Raw genomic sequence first — 14,460 nt, forward strand, 5'->3', positions numbered from 1 at the left:
TCTGCCAGAAGCTTTTGATATCTTGTAGAGGCTATTTCACAAACGCTACTGCCTTCTTTAGGACGAAATGGGTTGCTAGACTCTACTAGGTGGTCAATCTACGTTTACATGGGTACTTTGCAGTTCACAGTTTGACGTTTGGCTGAGGGCTCATAAAACCAGTTTCAGAGTATTTCTCTACTGTTTCAGTATCGAATGGCATGTTGGAAGAATGGACACCTAAATCTTTCCCTGTGGGCTGATTTCTCTTATTTTATTGCAACTGTCACTTCTCCCTATTTAGACAGAAAACAATGGTATCTAGAGGAGAAAGTTGTTAGTAGAAATTTCGTGAAAGAATCTTGACGCAACGACAAACACCTTTGTTGCAATGATGCCCGCTCAAACTGGCTTATTACATCCCCTATTTTGCAATAATGTAAAACGAGCTGCTCCTCATTGAACTTTTGCGATCTCCTACCTAAATTCTATCTCGTAAGGATGCCACACGGTGCAGTTGTTCTCCTGAAGATCATGGACGACTTTAGAAAAAAAAGGACGAGCGTAGTGTAGGTATTCTATTTAGTAGATTTGTTGTATTTTCTAAGTGCTCTGCCAGTAAAACGCAGTCTTTGGTTCGCCTTCCCCACAATATTTTCTATGTTTTAGTTTCAATTTAAGTTGTTTGTAAAGATAATCCGAAGGTATCTAGTTCAACAAACAACCTTTGAATCTAAGTGATTTATCGTTCACCAGAAAATAAAAGGAAATTTTTTAGTACCCACACATTTTATTGTTTAGGGCCAACTGTTATTTTTCACACCATGCAGATACCTTCTCTCTGCCGGCCGGTGTGGCCGAGCGGTTCTAGGCGCTACAGTCTGGAACCGCGCGACCGCTACGGTCGCAGGTTCGAATCCTGCCTCGGGCATGGGTGTGTGTGATGTCCTTAGGTTAGTTAGGTTTAAGTAGTTCTAAGTTCTAGGGGACTGATGACCTCAGCAGTTAAGTCCCATAGTGCTCAGAGCCATTTGAACCATTTAGATACCTTCTCTAAAGAATTCTGTGGTTTGTTTTGATCTTCTGTCGACTTTGTTAGACGATAAAAACAATAAATAATTGAAGACGCTTGCTCAGAATATTTCCTAAATTGTTGACATTGACTAAGAACAGCAGAGGGCTTATAACACTTCCTTGGCCAACCACGGATATCACATCGGTTTCATTAAATAACTTGCCGTCACTCATTACAAAACGGTGACCATTGTGGCAGGAAATCGTGACTTCATTCATATAACTGATGCACTGCTTCATAGGCACTCGATTAGATCTGAAACTGATTTTAAGGAACAGAATAAAAAGCCTTCCAAGTCAACTTGACATCCTCTGTTGATAACCGTCATTATTTCGTGCGAGTAACACTGTTTATCGTGCTGATTACGTCTCAATAGATCGTTTTCTTCGATGTATTTCATGATGCTGAAAAACAGTATATGTTCCAAATTCCTACTAAAAATCGATATCAGTGATTTGGGTCTATAATTTTTATTTGTGCGACTTTCCAGTATTTAGGTGCGGATCTTTCGTCAAACAAGCGGCTGTATATGATTGCTAAAACTGGGCTACGTCATCAGTATACCCCGGAAGGAACCAAATTATAATACAATCTTGATCGAAAGATGTGCCTCAATTCTTCAGATCGTAAATTTTGTAGAACCAGTTTTGGATAGTTGCGGTGACATACATACATATCTGGTTTGAAACGTAATTTGTGGGTTAAGGGAGTTAGTTAAACATGCACTGGTGATGTTCAAATCCAGGCAGACCTAAGCTGTTATGCTGTGTCTCGTTGTTACAATGACATCGTTCTAGTGTAATGACCTGCAGTGGTACATGCACATTTGATTCTGCCAGGAATAGCACATTAACACTACATTCGATGCCACGTACCCGATTACCTGCATGCAAAACCGATTTCACGTGTCAGTAGAATTTAATGGGAACTTCCATTGCGTGACTACCCGGCAGATAAGCGATTACTTTCGATGCGAACATCCTCAGTTTTTGGACGGAAACTCAATTACACGAAGAGTTAAAGCACATCACGCAGTTTCAGGAGTAATAAAAACTAAGCCCGTTTTATCTCTAATTGACTCTCCTTCCCCAACAGCGAAAAAGTCGTTAAACGAAATGTAATCGGTTTTGGACGGAATACTGTAGTATCAAAGTAAGTTACTCAAAATTCAGTTATAAACCTCTTACCACGTAGGGCATTAAATTCTCGTCACAGAGTAGCTTACAGAAATCTTGTCTAGTTTTTATTCGTTGGGCAAGTACGCCCACCGTGTACAAATCAAGTAAATGAGTGTGCTGCAGGTTGGCTGCTCCACATATTACACCGATACTGGTATACCCGAAGGACACGTGTTGAAGATATTATTTTAAGCTGGAAATTATATAATATATTTACTGCAAATTCGTGGTACAAAGATAAACATATTCCTTAATTTGAAGTATTCCTTTCTTCTTCTCGTACTTCTTTCAAACTGTAGACGAGTTCATCTACATCTACATCATACTCCGCAAGCCACCTAATAGTTTGTGGTAGAGGATACTTTTTGTAAGCCTCGGTCGGTAGATCTCTCTATTGGCTCTAATTTCTCGAATTTTTTCCTCGTGGTCACTACGCGAAACGTATGTGTGTGTGTGTGTGTGTGTGTGTGTGGGGGGGGGGGGGGGGGTGATATGTTGCCGGCCCTTCCCTCTCGGAAGTGATATAGCAAATTATAGCAAATTTCTTCGTGATGCACAACGCCTGTCTTGTACCGCCTGCCAATGAAGTTCGTTGAGAATCTCCGTAACACTCTCGCTCCAACTAAACGATCCCATGACGAAACGCGCAGCTCTTTGTTTATCGTCTCTATCTGTCTATCAGTCCCATCTGGTAGGGATCGCAGATAGATGAACAATACTAAAAAAGCGGTCGAACAAGCGCCTTATAAGCCACTTCCTTCGTGGATGAGTTACATTTCCTTAAGATTCTTCTTTTGAATCTGAGTCTGGCATCTGCTTTTCCCGCTATTTGTTTTATGTGGTCTTTCCACTTAAGATAGCTCTGATATTTAATGGTAGGTACAGTTTTCAGCGGTTTGTCATTAATAGTGTAGCCTACTGAGGGCTCTCACAAACTTCACGGCACCAGCTGAATGAACGTCTTAGCGAGAAGAATGTATTGTTGTCTTTTTGTGCAAGGTGAGCAAGTTTTGTTACTCATCTATCGAAGCTCCCAGAGAGCAGACAATTTAGAACTGAGAATAGGTAAATATATGTTCATTTGCAAGAGATTATTCTACTTTACAAGAAAAATTTCTATAATTTGAAAGGCTGGAAGATAAAACTGTAGTTTCGAAATACAACCATGGCGATGAGGCACGTTTATGCGGTTCTGCTGGGGCGCGTTTACGGATTATTTTGCACTGCCATCCTAAGTGGTACCTCCGTCAAGGAAACTGAAATCTGGTTTCGCAGGACAGAGCGCATCATGTGGTGGAAAGGGGCCAAGGTCAGTTACTGTTAGCTATACAACAACACGCACACAACTTTATTCCCCAAACCAATGCACATTTTTCTCTTTAAAACAACAAAGATCAATTCACGGTTGAGGGCCAAGTAACTTCTCCAGAATAAGTTTAAATGATTCCTTTTAAAAAACCAGACTTTAGAGTAGCGGCTGAAGGCCTTACTTAAGTAAAATTGCAATATCTTCTCGACTAAAGGCCGAAATGATATTTCAGATCAGCTAAGGAAATTCTTTAAAAGCCAAGCATTTACAAATTTCGGCTAAAGGCCGTAATAAGGCAATTAAAATTAATTCTTCGGCTGTATAAGAGAGGCTTTAAAGGTAAGCTTTCACACAGTACAACAGAAAAACATCTTAAGAAAACTTGAAGTATCTTGTCGGCTGAAGACCCAAACAATTACTCAAAAATAATTAAAGACAACCTTAAAATAAACATTGACAGAACACGGCTGAAGGCCGTTTGGAGAATTCTAGGTCATTAAAGAGAAACCTTACAGACAAGGATTTACGTATTAAAGCCACAGATTCTAAAAGAAACGCGGCTGAAGGCCTAAACACAGAGCAACAAGAATTTTAAATGGAACGCGGCTGAAGGTCTAATCTTAAAGTAGTTGTCATGAAGTTCGGCTGAAGGCCATATACTAAACATAAATAGACAATATTAATACACGGGTGAAGGCCTAACACCGTACCTGCGACCAAATAAAATGACAATGTCAAACAACAAACAGTGGTACTCATAAGTGCTCCAAGGGTCGGCCTGGGGAGGAGACTCTAACCACAGTTTAGGTGAGACAGGCAGCCAAGCGTAACACGAACAATCGGGTGGCAACACGACCCTGGGACGGCTGAGGAACCAACCATCAGCCTAATCAATTCCCTTCAACCCCACACACTCGCTACTCTGTTGCAACAGACCGACTGACTACTCCAGTACGCAGACAGCATTCACCTGCTTAGTGGAAATCACAGACGCTACACACAGTTCCACGTAAACACACTTGCACACGAACCCGAACAATCGTAAAAGCAATCACTGTGGAACAACAAGGACGAATCAATTCGACACACAGAGAGTTTCCACAAGCAGTCGGCGACCAAATACACGTCGTCCGATGAGACGAATGACCAACTCAGGTCGTTCCCACTCAAGTCACGTGTGTCGGCAACGGTCGGGCAAGTCTTGGCTGTCCGAATAAGACTGCAGTTCCAACCTGACTCAACTCCATGTCCGTTCGGAACTCGGAGACACGGTGACCCGCGCACAATGTCTCGCACCCATCCATGCAGAAGTAACTTTTGCCCACTGGCCACGAAATCTCTGTGTAAGGAAGGAACCGACCCACGTCCGGCACGAAGTGATGAGGACCAGAAACGGTCAAAAGACCAAATACACGTCGCCCGATGAGACGACCAACCGAACGACGAACCACCAGTCGTCCCGCTCCAATCTCCTTCCGTCGAACAGCTCATGTGTGCTGCCAGCGGTCGGCGAGCAGTGGCTGTCCACACCTCACTGGCGCTCCGTCGCCGACTCACTGCTGCTGCGTCCCCGACTGAGCTCCCAACTCAACTCCAGACACACGACGACCCGGAAATATTATCGGTCACTCCAGAGATGGTACGACCGTGCACTAATCGATAAGCGCTGCTGCTGCCACTCACGGGCACGTAAGGCAGGAAGCTAGTGACGCTAGTAAATGGAATAAGAAAACGAGACGGCAGTACCGTAAGAGACAAAGAATAAACGGGATGAAAACGAGCCGCACACGGTTCAGAAACTTTATAAAACAACGAAAGTTGGAAACGCTATCCAAAAACCGTATTTGCTTCAATCAGGAACCGATGTGCATAGCTACTACAGATTAATTAGGAACAGAGCAATCAGTCGCAATACCACTGGTATTTTGTTATTCTTGCACATCCAGATTTCAGCTCCAAACAGCCATCTTTAGTGCATTCGACACTCGAATGAGTTAACGTGCATCCGATTCGCAGTAGTACATGTCACCATATGACTTTACTGGCGTACAGGCAGAAGGAAACGACTTTATCTCCTACGAATGCGATGCGCTGTTGCCTAGGTGGACGATGGTTTCGGACCCTAGTTTATAATCATATTTTATTTTTGTCCTGCATATCGAAAAACATTGGAGAGTTTAGAAAGTTCGAGGAGAAAAATGAACTACAGATGGAAACTGATGATCAAAGCCGCCATCCACCGAGGCAACTGATCATCGCATTCATAGGAGACAGGGCCTGTCTACGCAGCAGCTGTCTCCGTCTTTTCCACTGGCGATCGTGGCAAGCAATCGCGATTACTAAATAACAAGTAACATATGGAGGCGTTCCTCTTAAGGTCCGTCAGCGCACAAACAAACATTTACTGCCGAAGGGATGACCCAGCGACAGGCGCCAACGCATATAACATAGACGTTCTGTAGCGGCGGTGGTTGACGTTTCTTAACACGGATTCCTATCCTCAATTTCATCCTCAAGACAACCTCTACAACCCCTTAAAAGTTGTCGGTTAGCAATCTGTATATGCAGATGTCACTGAGAGAAATCATAACTCTTAGTCTGCAATTAATCTGGAAACAATATGCTATTGAATAAATTTGTTCAAACGTAAACCTCATCTACGAATTTTTACTATGCTGGAGTAATTGCAGGACAGCAATGACTGTTCGCCAGTACAACGGAAAAACAGCCAAAGTTGTGATTTTCACTTTTATTTTCTTGACGATGAGTTTCGCGTCGGTAACCACTTTCCAACTGTCGAGGTAATCAAAATGGTATTTCCCAGAGATACAAGAAGTATGTCAAGTTACAGAGCATTCAGTGAACTCTGTACGCTCTCTAACTGTTCGTTTGCACTTTGTTACACGTGTATGGTATCTTGACATGGTTCTTATGTTTTGGGAAATACCATTTTGACGACCTGGATGATTTGAAAGTGGGTCCCGACGTGAAACTAGTCATGAAGAAAAACTGGCAATTTTAGCTGCTTTTCCGGTGTATTGATAAAACTCATATTTGGTATTAATGGTTAGTACCCTACGCCAGGATAAAAGGCTGATGAGTCCAGAGTGGGCGGCACCCACTTGGACGACCATTACATCCAAAGAGAACAGACTTAGTTGCCCATCCTGCACTGGGTTCCACAATTTCATTACAGTTTGCTACCATAATTACTGGAAACACTTGTGAACACAAAATTAGTAACCAGTCCAGCCTTAGATATCCATCAACTTCCTACTCTAAATCGATTATGTACTTAGGAACACATTTGTCAGCTTGCTGAATGTCAGTTTCAGTCATATTTGTCTGGTTTCTGGCTCTCGCTCCTCTTGAAACCTTTCGTCTGTGACATACGAAAAGGAACTCAAACATTATGACAAGTGTGTCAATAATATATTTTTTCGTCGTATTAAAACTCTAGAACATCAAAGCCGCGTCCTTACTCTTCTTACTTTCATCATCTGCATCCAAGCGAGCAACCTACCTTAGGAACAAGTTCTTTACTTTACATTTCTGCAAGTGTTTGTATAATGGCATGAGAGATGGGAGATAATTTTTCACTGGTACCAGCTTTATTCTCCAACTGAATGGAACAAATCAGCGGTGATAAATTATGGATGCTCAGGTCATAATGAGATGTAGCTTTAACCATCAAGTTTGAATTGTGATTGACAGCGTATTTTATTAGACGTTGAATGTTATCCAGTCTCGTATTTCTAGCATTTAGAAGTCTGATTATATGTAGGTTCACTATCGCAAGTGGAAGCATTTCCATTTTCAGTTCTGCCCAAGAGTATCCCATCCAACAAACCTGTGCTGGCGTAATGCGGAATGGCCTACTTAGACCTGTATCATTACTGGAGAAACCTGGCCCTGTAGTATCATAAATTTATCTGTCAAGTGGACGACATTGAACACATCTAATAGCATTATATTTAAAAAATGCATTTATATTCATTCAGCTTAATACCAATTAATGTCAGCTACTATTTTGTTATTACAAACAGGATTTATTAAACATTCTACACCTTAACTTAGAAATGTTTTATTAAAATAACGTTGTTGCAAACAACAAATCACAGCATTCGTTATGTATTAGAAGACATTAGTTTACATGGTGTCGATGATTTCTATAGTTTCCAATATCATTCTTCCTCGCCGTAAATCAGTTCCTTTCACCTTCACCACATCTTTTTCTTCTAACACCCCCACACATGCCAACAACAGCAAGAAAATAAAAATATTCTTGTTTCTCACTAATTTTCCTTCTCATGAAGTTAGTTCGAATTTCTTCACGCTGTTCCGTAGCCTCAATCCTTTGTACATATAATTTTGAACAGATAGTACCTGTAACGTACAAGTGACCAAGAGAAAATCATTTTTGGCCAATTTCATTGCAGTAGTCTCGGAAGTTCCAGCTCCATTTTCCGGTCCAGTACCAGCAGTTTCAGACATACACTTTCTTACTCCCAGACTAAGGGATCCTCGTCTTCCTCTGCCATGCTGTTCTATCGAATACCGTCTGGAATTTCTGTTTGCGACGTGACACTTATCCTAAGTAGAACATTCATTTTTCTACTACAACCTTCTTATGGTCTGGGAATTTGTAACGAACGTTTTTCAGATGTTCCACAACTTTTCAGGTGTACCACAAAGAGGTCAGACCATGTCTGCTTTGTACGATACTGCAGTGCCCGTATTGTTAAAAGAACGACACTGTGTTCCTTAGGACGTACATGCATGAATGCAATGCTGCGATTACAGTCGTTGTGAGATACATGAAATGTATTCGCAATTGGAAATATGAACAATGATCAGCTGTACAAGGGAATGCCAATGAAAATTTGTACCGGACTGGGACTGGAACCCAGATTTCCCTTTTTACGCGAGCGGTCATCTTAACCAGTTTTTCTGTCCGTCCAAGATTCACATCCACACCCAAACTTTAGTATGTCGTCGTTACTGCGTCACAACCTGTGCTGGTACACATGCTATGCCGTTTCAGTCCAGGGAAAAACACTTGACTTGAACGTCGCTGCCTAGTATCGGGGTGTAATATGATAATGCAGTTACTGTATTGTTAAGAAGAACGATGTAATCTTTCGCCGGACACTATTGCGCACAAAGGCAATAGAACTACGAATATGTCTTATTCCATGTGCGTACTCTATAAAAATATTATCTGTTAGTGATTTAGTACATTTGTGCTATGCACCAGCACCTTACATGAGTTTAACTTTACGTGAATATGTGAATTGATTATTTTATCCTAGGTTTCGTAATATCCTTCCACACTATCATATACCATGTCTACCGGCCTAAGTGGTCGTGCGGTTCTAGGCGCTGCAGTCTGGAACCGCGAGACCGCTACGGTCGCAGGTTCGAATCCTGCATCGGGCATGGATGTGTGTGATGTCCTTAGGTTACTTAGGTTTAACTAGTTCTATGTTCTAGGGGACTAATGACCTCAGAAGTTGAGTCCCATAGTGCTCAGAGCCATTTGAACCATTTATACCATGTCCTTTACTTTTGAGTTCCGAAAACGTGGCGAAGTGTTGTTCAGTTAGCTTCATTTTTATCGCTGTGTTGCCTCTCTATGGTATTCTGTCCCTTTGGTACCACATAAAAAGTGATACAGTACTTCCAGTTGCTACTGTACCATTCACTTTAATCTTCCAAACGTACATGTTTTCGGGAGAGTGCTAACGACACAGAAGAAAAATTAAAACTATTATTTGTGTCAGTTACTTATCGTTCATTCCACGATGCGTTTCGAAGTCATACATCTTTATCCTCGGAAGAATCAGTAGATTACATTCCAGTTTTATTTATTGTATGTAGCCAGTTTTCTGTCTTGAACTCCATTTCTCTAAAGATAAGATATAATTTTTCACTTGTTATCATAATACGCTACAGAAGTTATGAGCTTTAAATAATAATAAACGTTTCTGATATTCGTTATAAATAAACATTTTCATCATTAAATAGCTCACAAATGAGAAACGACAATACAACAGTCCAGAGATGGTACAGATGTAGAAATACAGTGTCTTGTAAGTGAAAGATCACTAAATTAATGAGAAGGCGTTCATATCTACATAGGAACTTTATTAAACCCACGACAGGTTTCATTTCCTGCCTTTACAATTTTCAGCCTTTACTTTTTCAAATGTATCTGAAACTGTCGTTGTTAATGTAAAATATGATGATATAAATATTTTACGTTGCAGGAAGTGAAAAACGTAGCTTACATATTTGCAGTATAAGTACAGAAAGAATATACAACTCACATTGTACTGCTGAGAAACAACGACAAATGATAGAAAAAGGAAAATTCGTCAAAAAGTTATTTGCTCAATAAGAAAAATGGGCCTAACGATAATAAAACTGTGCATTCAATACATTAAAATTATGGGCGTGCTTTAGCTTCAAAAGGGGTTATATTGTAACGTGTTCGAAATCTCAGACTGCATGCTCCATGAGTAAATTGTTTTAGATTTAATAAAAATCTAGACTCAGTTTCGAACTTTTTCGACTATCATATCTTTAAAGGAAGCTGTCAATAACGGAGCGGTAGATGTCCAAGAAGCTGTTGCCTTAATTAATTTAGGGAGATCCGTCTTTTAGCCTGCGTTGTTTGTCAAGTGTTTTTCCTTTGATTTTTTCAGATGGGCGTAATATTTCTTCATCTATGTCAATAAAGTGTCCCTTCGTAATTGAATTAACAATTACGAGGTTTTTCCGTATGAAGTGATATGCGATAGTAAATTTATCTGCTATGTTTTTTCTTCTTTTTAATTTCATGTGTTCCCTGTATCCCGTTTAAAGATCGTCCCCGTTTCTCCGATGTAATCAGCTACATAATCAGAGCGGTAAATTTTGTGTATATCATCGTTTTGGTATAAGTCTTGCTTTGTGTTAATGAGTCGTATTAAAAGACGAAACAGTGAAGATTCAGATTTATTACATGCGACGTTACTTGTTTCTTTCTTTTTTTGTTGAGTCTGTATGAGTCACATCCATAGAAAGGAATCAATACAAACTGGTTTTGAAATATTTCCTCGTTTTGTGTCAGTTGTTTCCTTTTAGATGTCCTGAAATTACAGGTTTCATCAACTATCATGCTGTGAAGGCAGTTGTTATGAGCTATATTTCGGAACCAGTTCAGTTCCTTTTCTAGGCCGACATCATGTAACAGCAGTTTAAAGAGTATATCTATTTCAGGCTTTTTTTCTGTGTAACAGGACGACATAATGTGACAGGAATAATGACATCGTAAGATGTTGGCTAACAGAAAATTCTAAAAACGTATTGATTCATTGCAGTGAAAAGATCTAAAAAAGTTAATATACTATACAGTTGGTACTTGACTGTAAGACTAATATTACGGTGCTTTTTACTAAAGATGTTTGCAAATTATTGGGAGCTATGAATAAGACTAGAACATAATCAAAAAAAAGTTTGTTGTACGCTATGTAGGCTTTACTTTCTGGGTGGTCTTTGAAGAATTTATTTTTCAAATGATTGACAAAAAAAGTTGCCAGTGTACCTGCCGAGGAAGATCCCATAGCTAGTCCATCTTATTGAAGGTACATCGTGTTTTGAAAAGTAAAGTAATTACATTTTAATACTGTTTATAAGTTCTGTAACTGATGTGGGCGAAAGTGTCTTGTGTTTTAGCTGATAATTTTTAATTGCTGTTATCGATTCATTTAAATGAATATTAGTGTGCATAATTGCTAGGTGAAGAGAATCAAACTTTGTGTTAGCAGGAGTACTGTTACGTCAAATCACTTCCACAATTTCGTAACTATTTTATCAGAGTAGTTGTTTCGAATGGTATAATGATCTCCTTGTTAGTAGTTTACTGAGTTTTCCACAAGTGAACAGCTAGGTTTATCAGTAACGTTAACTATTAGTCTAGAAGCATTGTTCTTGTTTATTTTAATCTATAGACATAAAACGATATTCTAGGGTTCATTATTTTCATGCTATCATATTTTACCACTGAATAGAAAGCATTTACTGTATATAACTCTCCTGATTTCTGTTTGAAGTTTATTTGTTGGATTATTATTTATTTCTGTAACGCTTTTTTCCAAGATAAATATTTGGGCTTTTCAAAAAATGTGTGGGAAATCTTATGGGACTTAACTGCTAAGGTCATCAGTCCCTAAGCTTACACACTACTTAACCTAAATTACCCTAAGGACAAACACACACGACCATGCCCGAGGGAGGACTCGAACCTCCGCCGGGACCAGCCGCACAGTCCATTACTGCAGCGCTTAAGACCGATCGGCTAATTCCGCGCGGCTCGGCTTTCTCAATATAATAGCTAAAGTACTCGCCTTATCTTCTGTAGTGATCAAGGCACTCTGCTGTTTTAGTTTCTGATTGACGTCGTGACATACAGCAAGCTCATATCCGTGACTGGTGGATTTTCGCTCTCACTTAGAATCGACTAGTATTGATTTTTCCGCTTTGTTTATTTTTATGGAACCTAATGCCATTCCGGCGCGAGGTAATAAATTATTAATATGTTTACTTCCCATACCGGGTTGCAGGCAGAATTATAGCCCTTTCTTCGTAAGAGCTTGTTCCTATTTTCCTAAGAATTTTGTACGTCTTCCTTTTTTTATACATTGCCAAACTCTTCTTCTGGGTCAAAAATGAGCGTGTCTTGATTTTTATGAAGTTTAGCTTCCATTATCAAGGGCAACATCAGAAATGCGTGTCTTGCGCTTTCACTTTTCCGAAAGCCAAACTGATCATCATCTAACAATCCTTAGTTTCCTTTCCCAGTCACTGTGGCCGAGCGGTTATAGGCGCTTCTGTCCGGAACTGAGCTGCTGCTACGGTCGCAGGTTCGAATCCTGCCTCGGGCATGGATGTGTGTGATGTCCTTAGGTTAGTTAGTTTTAAGTAGTTCTAAGTTCTAGGGGACTCATGACCTCAGATGTTACGTCCCATAGTGCTTAGAGCCATTTGAACCATTTGATTGTGGGATGGTTCTGCCTTTGATACCTTCGGTATTGTATGGATCATATTTTTTCAAAATATTGCGGTGTGACTCATTACTCGTGTTTCTGGCATCACATCCTTCAGTCCAGAAAAGGTATTATCATATCATATCAGATGTGGTTGGGCATGCACACTTTATACTTATTCCAGTTGCACCCTAAGATGTGGCCGGGATCCTAAAACAGAGTTGACTATTATATACAGTACATTGAGGTAACAAAAGTCATGAGATACCTCGTAATATCGTATGGGACCTCCTTTTGCCCGGCGTAGTGCACCATCTCGATGTAGCATGGATTCAACGAGACGCTGGATATGCCCTGCAGAGTTATCGACCTATGCTGCCGTTAAATGCGGAAGTGTTGCCGGTGTAGGATTTTGTGCATGAACAGACATCTCGATTATGTCCCATAAACGTGGGGCGATCTGCACGGCCAAATCATCCGCTCGAAATGTCCAGAATGTTCTTCAAACCAAATGCGAAGAACTGTGGCCCCGGTAACATGGCGCATTATCATCAATGAAAGTTCCATCGTTTTATCGGTACATGAGTAGCTGCAAATGGTGTCAGCTGGTTCAGCAGGAACAGAGGAGGCAGTCTGTTCCATGTAAACACAGCCCACACCCTTATGGAGCCACGACCAACTTGCACAGTGGCATGTTGACAACTTGGGTCCATGGCTTCGTGGAGTCTGCACCACACTAGAATCCTACCATCAGCTCTTACCAACTGAAATCTAGACTCATATAACCTCGCCTCGATTTTCCAGTCGTCTAGGGTCCACCGAGATGCTCACGAGCCCAGGAGAGGCGCTGCAGTCGATGTCGTGTTGCTAGCAAAGTCACTGGCGTCGATCGTCTGCTACCGCAGCCCTTTAACGCCATATGTCGAAGCACTGTCCTAACGGATACGTTCGTCGTGCGTCCCACATTCATTTCTGCCGTTATTCCAGACAGTGTTGCATGCCTTTTGGCAATGACATCTCTACGTAAACGAGGCTGCTCTCGGTCGTTAAGTGAAAGCCATCCGCCACTATGTTGCCCCCGGTGAGAGGTAATGCCTGAAATTTGATATTCTCGGCAACACTCTTCATACTGTGGATCTCGGAATATTGATTCTCTAACGATGTGCCAAGTATCTAACTGCCAATACTACACTACTGGCGATTAAAATTGCTACACCACGAAGATGACGTGATACAAACGCGAAATTTAACCGACAGTAAGAAGATGCTGTGATATGCAAATGATTAGCTTTTCAGAGCATTGATACGAGGTTGGCGCCGGTGGCGACACCTACAACGTGCTGACATGAGGAAAGTTTCCAAACGATTTCTCATACACAAACAGCATTTGACCGGCGTTGCCTGGTGAAACGTTGTTGTGTGCCTCGTGTAAGGAGGAGAAATGCGTACCATCACGTTTCCGACTGTGATAAAGGTCGGATTGTAGCCTATCGCGATTGCGGTTTATCGTATCGCGACACTGATGCTCGCGTTGGTCGAGATCCAATGACTGTTAGCAGGATATGGAATCGGTGGGTTTAGGAGAGTAATACGGAACGCCGTGCTGGATCCCAACTGCCTCGTATCACTAGTAGTCGATATGACAGTCATCTCATCCGCATGGCTGTAATAGATCGTGCAGCCACGTCTCGATCGCTGAGTCAACACATGGGGACGTTTGGAAGACAACAACCATCCGCAAGAACAGTTCGACGAAGTTTGCAGCAGCATGGACTATCAGCTCGGAGACCATGGCTGCGGTTACCCTTGACGCTGCATCAGAGGAGCGCCTGCGATGGTGTACTCAACGACGAACCTGGGTGCACCAATGGCAATACGTCATTTTTTCGG

This window comes from Schistocerca serialis, chromosome 8 (assembly GCF_023864345.2).
Source record: "Schistocerca serialis cubense isolate TAMUIC-IGC-003099 chromosome 8, iqSchSeri2.2, whole genome shotgun sequence".
NCBI lineage: Eukaryota > Metazoa > Arthropoda > Insecta > Orthoptera > Acrididae > Schistocerca > Schistocerca serialis.